Source organism: Capricornis sumatraensis, chromosome 14, assembly GCF_032405125.1.
Source record: "Capricornis sumatraensis isolate serow.1 chromosome 14, serow.2, whole genome shotgun sequence".
Classification (NCBI taxonomy): Eukaryota; Metazoa; Chordata; class Mammalia; order Artiodactyla; family Bovidae; genus Capricornis; species Capricornis sumatraensis.
In genome coordinates this window covers 26,086,059-26,098,298 of record NC_091082.1, presented here as the reverse complement: position 1 = coordinate 26,098,298, position 12,240 = coordinate 26,086,059, and positions in this window count along the sequence as shown.

Sequence of the window (12,240 nt, the reverse complement as noted above, 5' to 3'; positions counted from 1 at the left end):
GACAGTTTCTTTGGTTGATTGACTAAAGCAGGTATTGCAAGGTGAACCATAGTGGGACAAGCTGAAAGTGCCCAACCAGCCTTGGTTTAGTGAAGAGGAAGGGATGTAAATACTTAGGGAAACAGGAATGTTAGAAGGTGTTTGTCATTTAAGACATCTTTCCCCATACAGAGAGCATCCAGAAGACAGAACTTTCACCAAGATGATGAGAAATAAATTTGTGATGGGAGCCCAGCACCTTGGAAGAGCTCCACAATTGTTCTTCTCTGTAACCAGATCTCACAGTGAGAACTGTAGTCTCTGAATTGGGAAACCTCAATGAGACTGGAATAATTGGATCCTGGATAACAGGAGCCAATTTGTGGCCAAAGGCCACTACAGGCAAGGTGGGTATGGCTATGGTCATGATCAGCGGTCAGAATAGCCTCATTCATGCAGACATGGCCTAGTGACTTCCTCATGGTGCTCCATGAAGTGAAACAGATAGGAAGCCTATTACCTCCTCACTTGATCGGTAGAACCAGAAATATTTTAGGCCAAGTGAACAAAAGTCTAATGGAAGTTTAAAAAAAAAAAAAGAAAAGGAATCATGGCCCCTCAATCAGTCTCAGACTTGAACCAATTTTCAGACCCCAAACCCCTTAAATGAAGAAGGGGAAGGAGAAGGTCCTTAAAGATGGACCCCTGCACATTGCCACAAATGTACACTGTTTATCTTTCTCGCAGCCTTCCCCAAGGATCCATGGCCTTTACCAGGGTACATTGTGGTAAAGGAAATATTAATAACTGAATCTCTGGGGAAATATTGGACACTAATTCCCAAAGATCCAACATATCACTGTGGCCCTTCAGCCACAGAAGGGATGTATAAAGGTCCGGTGATCAACAGAGTTTTAGATAGGATCCCTCTCACAGTGGGCTCAGAAAATCCCTGAACTCAGTCTGTAACCACTTCATCAGTTCTGGAATGCCTGGTTGGAATAGATATCCTTGGCAACTGGCAGAATCCCCATATGAGTGCCCTGGCCAGTGGACTGAGGGCTATTATGGTGGGAAAATCCAAAAGCTTTCACCACCACAACTGCCTCTACCTAAGAGAACAGTAACCGAAAGTAATACTGAATTCCTGGAAGGACTGCAGTTAGGGCCACCATTATGGATTTGGAAAATACAGAGGTGGTGGCATCTAACTCATCCCTATTTAAGTCATCCATTGGGCTTGTGACTCAGCATTCAAAAAACTAAGATCATGGCATCTGGTTCAATCACTTCATGGTGAATAGGCAGGCAAAAAGTAGAAGCAGTGACAGATTTTTACTTTTTTGGAGTTCAAAATCACTGTGGACAGTGATTGCAGCCAAGAAATAAAAAGACGCTCCTTGGAAGAAAAGCTACGACAAACCTACATAGCATATTAAAAAGCAGAGGCACCACCTTACCATCAAAGATCCAAATAGTCAAAGCTGTGTTTTTTTCCAGTAGTCATGTATGGATATGAGAGTTGGACCTTAAAGAAGGCTGAGCACTGAAGAAATGATGCTTTCAAATTGTGCTGGAAAAGACAATTAAAAGTCCCTTGGAGATCAAACTAGTCAGTCCTAAAGGAATCCTAAAGGAGATCAAGCTAGTCAATCCTAAAGGAAATCAACCTTGGATATTCATTGGAAGGATATTCACTGATGCTGAAGCTGAAGCTCCAATATTTGTCCACTTGATGTGAAGAGCCAACTCATTGGAAAAGACCTTGATGCTATGAAAGATCAAGGGTAGGAGGAGAAGAGGACAACAGAGGATGAGATGGTTGGATGGCATCATCGACTCAATGAGTTTGAGCAAAATCCGGGAGATAGTGAAAGACAGAGAAGCCTGGTGTGCTGCAATCCATGAGGTCTCAAAGAGTCGGACACAACTTAGCAATGAAACAACAACAAAAAGATGAATCTTGAAGAATGGCAGTGGATTATTTTAGGCTTAATCAGGTTGTGAATTCAGTGGCAGGTGCTTTGTCAAATGTGGTTTCATTGTTTGAACAAATTAAGACATCCCCTTGTACCTGGTGTGCAGGTATCATCTGGCAAAAGCTTTCGTTTCTTTCTCTCTGTTAACAAAGGCCCTCAGAACTGGTTACTTTCAGCTGGCAAAATCCGAAAAACATCTGCCTTGTCTTACCTTAAGGATATGTCAACTCTCTAGTCCTATACCATAATTTAGTTCATGGGGATCTTGTTTCCATAAGATATTACACTGGTCAGTTACACTGATGATTTTATGTGTATTGAACTTAGTAAGCAGGAGGTAGCAACTACTCTAGACTTATGAGTAAGACATTTGTATATAAGAGGATGGGAAATAAATGTGAAAGTGCGGGAGTTTTCTACCTTTCTTCAGTTTAGTCATTCAGTCATGTCTGACTCTTTGCAACTGCATGGACTGTAGCATTCCAGGCCTCCCTGTCCATCACCAACTCCCAGAGCTTGCTCAAACTCATGTCCATTCTCATCTTCTGTTGTCCCCTTCTCCTCCCACCTTCAGTCTTTCCCAGCATCAAGGTCTTTTCAAATGAGTCAGTTCTTCCCATTAGGTGGCCAAAGTATTGGAGTTTCAGCTTCAGCATCAGTCCTTCCAATGAATATTCAGGACCAATTTCCTTTAGGATTGACAGGTTGGATCACCCTGCAGTCCAAGGGACTCTCAAGAGTCCTCTCCAGCACCATACTTCAAAAGCATCAATTCTTCTGCACTCAGATTTCTTTAAGGTCCAACTCTCACATCTATGCACGACTACTGGAAAAACCATAGCTTTGACTGAATGGGCCTTTGTTGGCAAACGAATGTCTCTCCTTTTTAATATGCTGTCTAGGTTGGTAATGACTATTTTTTCCCCAAAGAGCAAGCGTCTTTTAATTTCATGGCTGCAGTCACTATCTGCAGTGATTTTGGAGCCCCCCAAAATAAAGTCTGTCACTGTTTCCATTGTTTCCCACCTATTTGCCATGAAGTGATGGGACCGGCTGCCATGATCTTAGTGTTTTGAATGTTAAGTTTTAAGCCATCTTTTTCACTCTCCTCATTACTTTCATCAAGAGGCTCTTCATTTCCTCTTTGCTTTCTGCCATAAGGGTGGTGTCATCTGCATATCTGAGGTTATTGATATGTCTTCTGGCAGTCTTGATTCTAGCTTATGCTTCATCCAACCTGGCATTTTGCATAATGTACTCTGCATATAAGTTAAATCAGCAGGGTGACAATGTACAGCCTGGACATACTTCTTTCCCAATTTTGAACCAGCCCATTTTTCCATGTCCTGTTCTAATTGTTGCATATTGACTTGCATACAGATTTCTCAGGAGGCAGGTAAGGTGGTCTGGTATTCCCATATCTTAAAGAATTTTCCACATTTTGTTGTGATCCACACAGTCAAAGGCTTTGGCATAGTCAATAAAGCAGAAGTAGATGTTTTTCTGGAACTCTCTTGCTTTTTCTATGATCCAGTAGATGTTGGCAGTTTGATCTTTGGTTCCTCTGTCTTTTCCAAATTTAGCTTGAACATTTAGAATTTCACAGTTCACATACTGTTGAAGCCTGGCTTGGAGAGTTTTGAGCATTACTTTGCTAGTGTGTGAGATGAGTGCAATTGTGTGGTAGTTTGAACAATCTTTGGCATTGCCTTTCTTTGAGATTGGAATGAAAACTTTCTGGGGGTCCACTAATAGGGACACATTTAGATATCCCTTCAAAGATGAGGAATAATTAGTTGCAACTGGCCCTTCTTTTTCGTTGGAAAAGGCTCAGTGCCTAGTGACACGCTAAACAGCATATTCTTCATTTAGGTGTGTTACTCTGACCTATTCACCGAGTAACCCAGAAAGCTGCTAGTTTTAAGTGAGGCCCAGCACAAGAGAGGACTCAGCAATGGGTCCAGCTTGCTGTGCAAATGGCTTTGAAATTTTATCCAGAGGATCCTATGATGCTTGAAGTGTCAGAAGCAGCTAGGGATGCTGTTTGGAGCTGTGGCAGCCTTCTATAAGTGAGTCATAGTGTAGACCTTTGTGATTTTGGAGCAAAACCTTACTACCCTCTGTGGGCAATGACTCTCCTTTTGGGAAACAGTTTCTGGCCTGTGATTGGGCATTAATAATGGCTAAGTCCTTAACCTTGGGCCACCAAGTTACCATGTGACCTGAACAACTACCCAACATGTGTAGGGTGTCATCTGGTCCACCATGCCATAAAGTTGGGCATACATGTCAACATTTCATCATCAAATGGAAGTGGGCTGTACACAGTTGGTCCTAAGCAGGCTCTGAAAGTACATGTAAGAGGTAAGTTGCATGAAGTGGTCCAAATGCCCATGAACCCCTCTCCTTTTATATACTGCCTTCTCTTTCCCAACCTGCACCTGTGGCTTTATGAGGAGTTCCCTGTGATCAGCTGACAGAGGAAGAGGAGACTGAAGCCTGGTGTATAGAAAGTTCTGCATGATTGGCAAGCAGACAGCTGCAGCACCCCAATGCATCTCTGAGACATCTCTGAATGAACAGTAAAGGGAAATTCTCCCAGTGGGTACAGAGTTGAGCTCTGCACCTGGCTGTTCACTTCACTTGGAAGGATAAGTAGCCAGATGTATGACCATACACTCATTCATGGCCAATGGTTTGGATGAATGGTTAGGGATTTGGAAGGAATATAAAGGGAAATACAGATTGGGTAGTCACAAAACATAGTTATAACTACCTGTTATGACTGTGTGAGCAATTCCAGAAATGAGGACTGTAATAGTTATATTTCCTCCTTACTTCATTATGAATATGTTTATGTGTGTATATGTATATATTATATATAATACACATACTGTATTACACATAATATAATGTATATACAAACACAAATGTTTTTGTTTTCTTCTCTCTTTATCCCTATTTATGTAACATAAGATTATTAATTTTATGGCCTAGTATTAAGTATTGTTTACTTTACATTATAGTTTTTAAGTTACAGAATATTAAGGAGAATAGTAGACATGACTCAAAGAATTTACCTCCTCTTCTAGAGAAAGGGCCAGTATTTGTCTGTTTATGCATAGGGAAGTTGTGTCATACAAAATGGAATTATGAATATGTTACTGTCTTCATTTGGAGGTTAAGTGTAGTTTGAGAAGATGCACATGGGTGCCAGGTTGACAAGGGGTAGACTGCTGAATGTTGTTTTCTGTCAGCCTTACTGGCAAAGGGGCTTCCCCGATAGCTCAGTTGGTAAAGAATCCACCTGCAATGCAGGAGACCCCGGTTTGATTCCTGGGTTGGGAAGATCCACTGGAGAAGGGATAGGCTACCAACTCCAGTATTCTTGGGCTTGCCTTGTGGCTCAGCTGGGAAAGAATCTGCCTGCAATACAGGAGACTTGGGTTTGATCCCTGGGTTGGGAAGATCCCCTGGAGAAGGGAAAGGCTACCCACTCCAGTATTCTGGCCTAGAGAATTCTATGGACTGTATAGTCCATGCGGTTGCAAAGAGTTGGATACAGCTGAGCGACTTTCACACATGCATATGCATAACTGGACCATGGGATGCCCACATACATGGTCAAACACTATTCTGGGTGATTTTGAATGAGTTTAACATTTAGATCCATAGATTGAGCAACTCAGATTGCCTCCCTGATGTGAATGGGCCTCATCTAATCATCTGAAAGTCTGAGTATATCAAAATGTTGACCCTCCCTGAATAAGAAGGAATTCTTCCAGCATGACTGTCTTTGAGCTGCAATATTGAACTTTTTTCCTCTTTTAAACTTCAACTGAGACATCGGGTCTTCCTGGATCTTAAGTTTACTGGCCTTCATGCTGGAATTACACCAGCAGCCCTCTCGTGGGTCATCAGCTTGCTGACTACAGGTCTGGGGACTTGCCAGTCTCCGTAATTGCATGAGCCAATTGCTTATAATAAATCTCTCTCTGTGTATGTCTGTTTCTGTCTGTCTCTGCACATACACACAAACACATATTCTATTGGTTCTGTTTGTCTGGAAAACTCTGACTAATATAGGTCCTTTAAAAATATGGTTATATCTTCATTATAAAATAGAGTGTCTAAATAACTTCTTTAGTAATTGATATCTTATAGACATTTCCAAAGTATACTGATGACACCTCAAATGATTATTATGTAGCTCAATCATTTCCAGCCCATACATTCCCTACTAGGTAGAAAGTCAGGTTTCCCCCTTACATTTTGTTCTTAACATATAGTACATGCACAAATGCAAGACTGTATTAGATTATTAGTCAACATTCATATTATCCCACTCATAACTATTGCCTGCATGCTAAGTCACTTCAGTTGTATCCAACTCTTTCGGGGCCCTATGAACTATACAGCCCACAAGGCTCCTCTTTCCATGAGATTTCCCAGGCAAGAATACTGGAGTGGGTTGCTATGTCCTCTCCAGGGGAACTTCCTGACCCAGGGATTGAACCTGTGTCTCTTTTGTCTCCTGCATTGGCAGGCAGGATCTAAAACAGGGATCAGTTTATTTATCTTTGTTGGACTATTCAATACACATCTCAATGCCTGACAATTAATTGGTAGCAAATATAAGTTGACTTATTAAGAGGAATGTACAATATATACCTAGGTAAGGTCCTTAACATCTGAGTCCTTAAGATCTTGCCTTTTCACCCATTTTAAATAGTATTTCAAAGGGTACAGACATCTTAGTGTCTTAGATATTTTGTAGCGTAAATAATGTTTCCTGACTAGTGACACTTTATGGTTTTGTAAAAATCAAGACTGCCAAAATGAGAGCAAAGTGAGGTTATTCACTTGACATCAGCCACTATCATTAGCATTTGTCACTGAATCAAAGACAGGTATTGGAGTGGGAAAACTTTGTAGAGAATAAAAGTGAGGGCTTCAGGTGACCTCTCACTGGAGATTGTTGACAAGAGGAAGCTGGAGGCAGGCTAACTGAAAGGGGGGCAAATGTTATGTGTTGGATTTGGGGAGCATTTATAGCTTTCTGTGGTTGGTTCTGAGACAAGCAGAAGCTGGCAACCACTGACCAAGTCCTGACCTTTATGAACAGACTGCTGCAGACCTGTGGTTGGTCTTTTTGGACTGAGAGTGGCAGGAAGTTTTGGATCAGAGTTCTGTTGTCTTATATCATTTGTGCATTTGCATATTCAGTCTCTCAGCATGAATTATAGTTAAATAAGTTAAAAAAGTATAAAATTGCCCATTTACATTAAAAAGGGAAGGGATTTTGGCACATTCATAGTGATGATTAACTGTTGAATGTACCTCATTGATGATTGAGAATATGAATGCACAGGTCAAATATCTGGATTGTGTGGAGATTCCCTCACAGGACATTTCTGAAAATACGTTTGAGTAATAAACTAAGGGTACACACAACCCCCTTCTTCTGTAAAGAGATGCATTATCTCTTGAGTGCAGGTTGTTAAAATATACCTTCTTATGATCTAACTTTAATTATGGCTGCATCAGCAAATTCCACCCTGCCTCTCCAATTTAGATTTTTCTGGCTGTGTTTAGCCAGTTTATTCCAGCCCTTGGTCTACTTATTCCCATTAGCCCCTTGGAAGAGAAAATTGCACTTAAGTAGAAGAGTGATGTGTTCAAATGATAAATGTTGACATACTGAATCCTTCCATTCAGGAATATGAAAACATGAGGAACGGAAACGTTGGTTACCCGTTTTTTCCTTTGAATTATCATTTTCATCAATCATTTTCAAAACATAAATGGACACTTTGTTCTTACTCCACTCTATCTGCCATATATTATCTAAGAAGAATATGCATGTCATGACTCTAAGAAAATGATGTATACCTTAATGTGAAGTAGAGCTTTTTATAAAAAAGTAATAAAGAGAAAAAAAAGAGATTTTTCCCTTAGCAGTAAGGTTTTTTCATTGCAAAAATGGAAATGTTGGATTCTTTAGTCTTTTATAAGCACTGACTAATACAGTCATACATAGAATGTGTATGTTACAAATGAAACAATTTTTTTCTTTCATTTTTGTTCTTGCATGGAATAGAAGATTATCATTCATATCTTCAGCTCCTGTGGCAAGTCTTTGAGAATTTCAGCTCTGTAGACCCTTAAGTTGCAAAAATATAGCTCCCGCCTCACAAACTGAAATGACGTCAGTAATACTTGACAGAGTATTCAAGTCGCCAGGTGCCAAGGGAGCCTACATAGGGGACTAGGAACATTTTAAGGGTTCTTCTGAGATTCAGAGGGTATAAGTATGGCCTGTTTCTGAGAGTGCAAGCTGTGCAAGCTGTTTGTGTCTTTACATGACTAACTTAAGGGTCTCTGATCAGCAGTCTCAGGAAAATAACCATGGAAATCTTTTCAGTGAAGGAAGTGACCTGATACTATTACCTGTTTCACCACTAATGCTCTGTATATTTCACGTGCAAAATGAACTACTATTAGTTCAAGCAAGTCAAACATCTCTGTCTCTCAAATTTAATTTTCACTGTAACAATCTTGTTTCCTTGTCTGACTCAAAGGTCTCTGATCTAGGAAAACAATCAGTAAAATATATAAGAAAAATATTTGGCTTTCTTTTACACTGTTGATTGACACAGTTCCTCTTTGCAGAAATATTCACTAAATAAGCTGCCCTCTGACCCTTTTCACTCAACTCATATCTTAGGCTTTATTTAATTTTAAAATATTTATTTATTTAGCTGTGTTGGGTCATGGTTGTGGTGTGTGGAATCTAGTTCCCTGACCAGGGATTGAACCCAAGCCTCCTGTCCTGGGAGCATGGAGTCTTAGCCACTGAACCACCAGGGAAGTCTCTGTTTTATGCTTTATTGCTCAGATGTTAGAGGTGTTTGATTTTCCATATTTCATTTTATTCTTTGATATGCAACCTTAAGTTCAATGTGAAGAAAATAATGAATTAACTTTGTATTTGAAAACTCATGAAAGCCAATAATATTCATCAATTTTAGCAATCTTGTTCTTTAAAGTGATGATGTTTGTAAAAAGAAAAAAAATATAATAATTTATAAAATATTGATGCTAAAATAACTAGCATATAGATTTCAAAATATAAGTGAAGTAATTATTTTCAGTATCAACAGTAGCAACAGGCAAAACTGGAGCATAGCTGCCTACATTGTAGCCAAATGCACCATAAGCCATTTTATAATTTATTTATATTCTTTCATGTCTACATTTTTTCCTCTCATCAACTGATAATAAAAAGTGGTGAATTGCCTTAAAAAAAGGCAATTTTGAAGTTTCAGCTTTTTAAGTCAGTTTATAATAACTGAAAACAATACTGGTCTTTGTCAAGGCAAAGGAATATACTTGTTCAAGTTTTCATTTAATCTTCCCTGAGATGAAGATTCTCATTAACTTCAGTGTACCACCAGTTATTATTCATCTGTGTACCATGGGATCTGTTATGATTGAACTGTGTCCAGCCCTAACCCCCCTTATTAGAGATAAAACTTTTAAGAAGATGATTAAGGATAAATGAAATTGAATATCATGAATGTGGAGCCCTGATCTCATAGAACACATGTCCTTATGAAAGAGGAAGAAACATCAGACTCCCCCCACAGCCCCAACCCTTTGCCTGCTCTCTCTCTCTCTCACACACATAGCCACAAACACTCTCTATCAATAGGCAGCCATCTCTAAGCCAGGAAGAGAGTGCTGGAACCTTCATCTTATACTTTGCAAGATCTAGAACTGTGAGAAAATAAATTTCTATTGTTGTCACCTCCAAGTTTATGGTATTTTTGTTAAGGCAGCTTGAGCAAGAAAAGCAGATCTTTTTAATTCCTGTCAACAAGGGATATCTTTTGTAGCTTAGGGTCCTGTTTTTTTGTTTCTTTCATTTCAAGGATACATATGTTCATTTTTTTAATTCATTCATTCATTTTTTTTTAATAGATTTTCTTTTATGTAGCAGTTTTAGATTCAGGGGCAAATAGAGCAGAGGATGCAGAGATTTCCTATATTCTGCTTCTCTACACATGCACAGACTCTCCTCTTATCACATCCAACACCAGAGTGGTCCACCGGTTGTAGATGATAAACCTTCACTGACACATCATTATCATCCAAAAGTCACAGTTTACATGAGCATTCACTATTGATGGTGAGCTTTCTACAGATTTGGACAAATGAATGATGTCATATATCCTCCATGATGACATCATACAATATAGTTTCACTCTGTTAAAAATTCTCTGATACTGACCCAATTTGATTTAAGTCATATCTGAATGGTCTAGTGGTTTTCCCTACTTTCAGAAAGAATGACTCAGAATTTGACAATAACGCGTTCATGATCTGAGCCATAGTCAGCTCCCAGTCTTGTTTTTGGTGACTATGTAGAGTTTCTCCATCTTTGGCTGCAAAGAATATAATCAATCTGATTTTGGTGTTGACCATCAGGTGATGTTCATGTGTAGAGTCTTCTCTTGCGTTGTTGGAAGAGGATGTTTGCTATGACCAGTGCATTCTCTTGGCAAAACTCTATTAGCCTTTGCCCTGCTTCATTCCGTATTCCAAGACCAAAATTGCCTGTTACCTCAAATGTTTCTTGACTTCCTACTTTTGCACTCCAGTCCCCTATAATGAAAAGGACATATTTTTTGGGTGTTAGTTCTAAGGGACTAAATCTGATAGACAGAGTGCCTGATGAACTATGGACAGAGGTTAGTGACATTGTATAGGAGACAGGGATCAAGACCATCAGCAGGAAAAGAAATACAAAAAAGCAAAGTGGCTGTCTGGGGAGGCCTTACAAATAGTTGTGAAAAGAAGAGAAGCAAAAAGCAAAGGAGAAAAGGGAAGATATATGCATCTGAATGCAGAGTTCCAAAGAATAGCAAGGAGAGATAAGAAAGCCTTCCTCAGTGATCAATGCAAAGAAATAGAGGAAAACAACAGAATGGGAAAGACTAGAGATCTCTTCAAGAAAATTAGATATACCAAGGGAACATTTCATGCAAAGATGGGCTCGATAAAGGACAAAAAAGATATGGACCTAACAGAAGCAGAAGATACTAAGAGATGGCAAGAATACACAGAAAAGCTGTACAAAAAACATATTTACTACCAAGATAACCACGATGGTGTGATTACTCACCTAGATCCAGACATCCTGGAATGTGAAGTCAAGTGGGCCTTAGAAAGCATTGCTATGAACAAAGCTAGTGGAGGTGATGGAATTCCAGTTGAGCTATTTCATCATCCTAAAAGATGATGCTGTGAAAGTGCTGCACTCAATATGCCAGCAGGTTTGGAAAACTCAGCAGTGGCCACAGGACTGGAAAAGGGCAGTTTTCTTTCCAAATCCAGAGAAAGGCAATGCCAAAGACTGCTCAAACTGCTGCACAGTTGCACTCATCTCACATGCTAGTAAAGTAATGCTCAAAATTCTCCAAGCCAGGCTTTAGCAATACATGAACTGTGAACTTCCAGATGTTCAAGCTGGTTTTAGAAAAGGCAGAGGAACCAGAGATCAAATTGCAAACATCTGCTGGATCATGGAAAAAGCAAGAGAGTTCCAGAAAAACATCTATTTCTGCTTTATTGAGTATGCCAAAGCCTTTGACTGTGTGGATCATAATAAATTGTGGAAAACTCTTCAAGAAATGAGAATACCAGATCCCCTGACCTGCCTCTTGAGAAACCTGTAGGCAAGTTAGGATGCAACGGTTAGAACTGGACATGGAACAACAGACTGGTTCCAAATAGGAAAAGGAATTCATCAAGGCTGTATATTGTCACCCTGCTTATTTAATTTATATGTAGAGTACATCAAGAGAAATGCTGGGCTGGATGAAGCACAAGCTGGAATCAAGATTGCTGGGAGAAATATCAATAACCTCAGATATGCAGATGACAGCACCCTTATGGCAGAAAGTGAAGAGGGACTAAAAAGCCTCTTGATGAAAGTGAAAGAGGAGAGTGAAAAAGTTGGCTTAAAGCTCAACTTTCAGAAAACTAAGATCATGGCACCTGGTCCCATCACTTCATGGGCAATAGATGGGGAAAGAGTGGAAACAGTGTCAGACTTTATTTTTTGGGGCTCCAAAATCACTACAGATGGTGATTGCAGCCATGAAATTAAAAGATGCTTACTCCTTGGAAGGAAAGTTATGATCAATCTAGGTAGCATATTCAAAAGCAGAGACATTACTTTGCCAACAAACTTCCGTCTAGTCAAGGCTATGGTTTT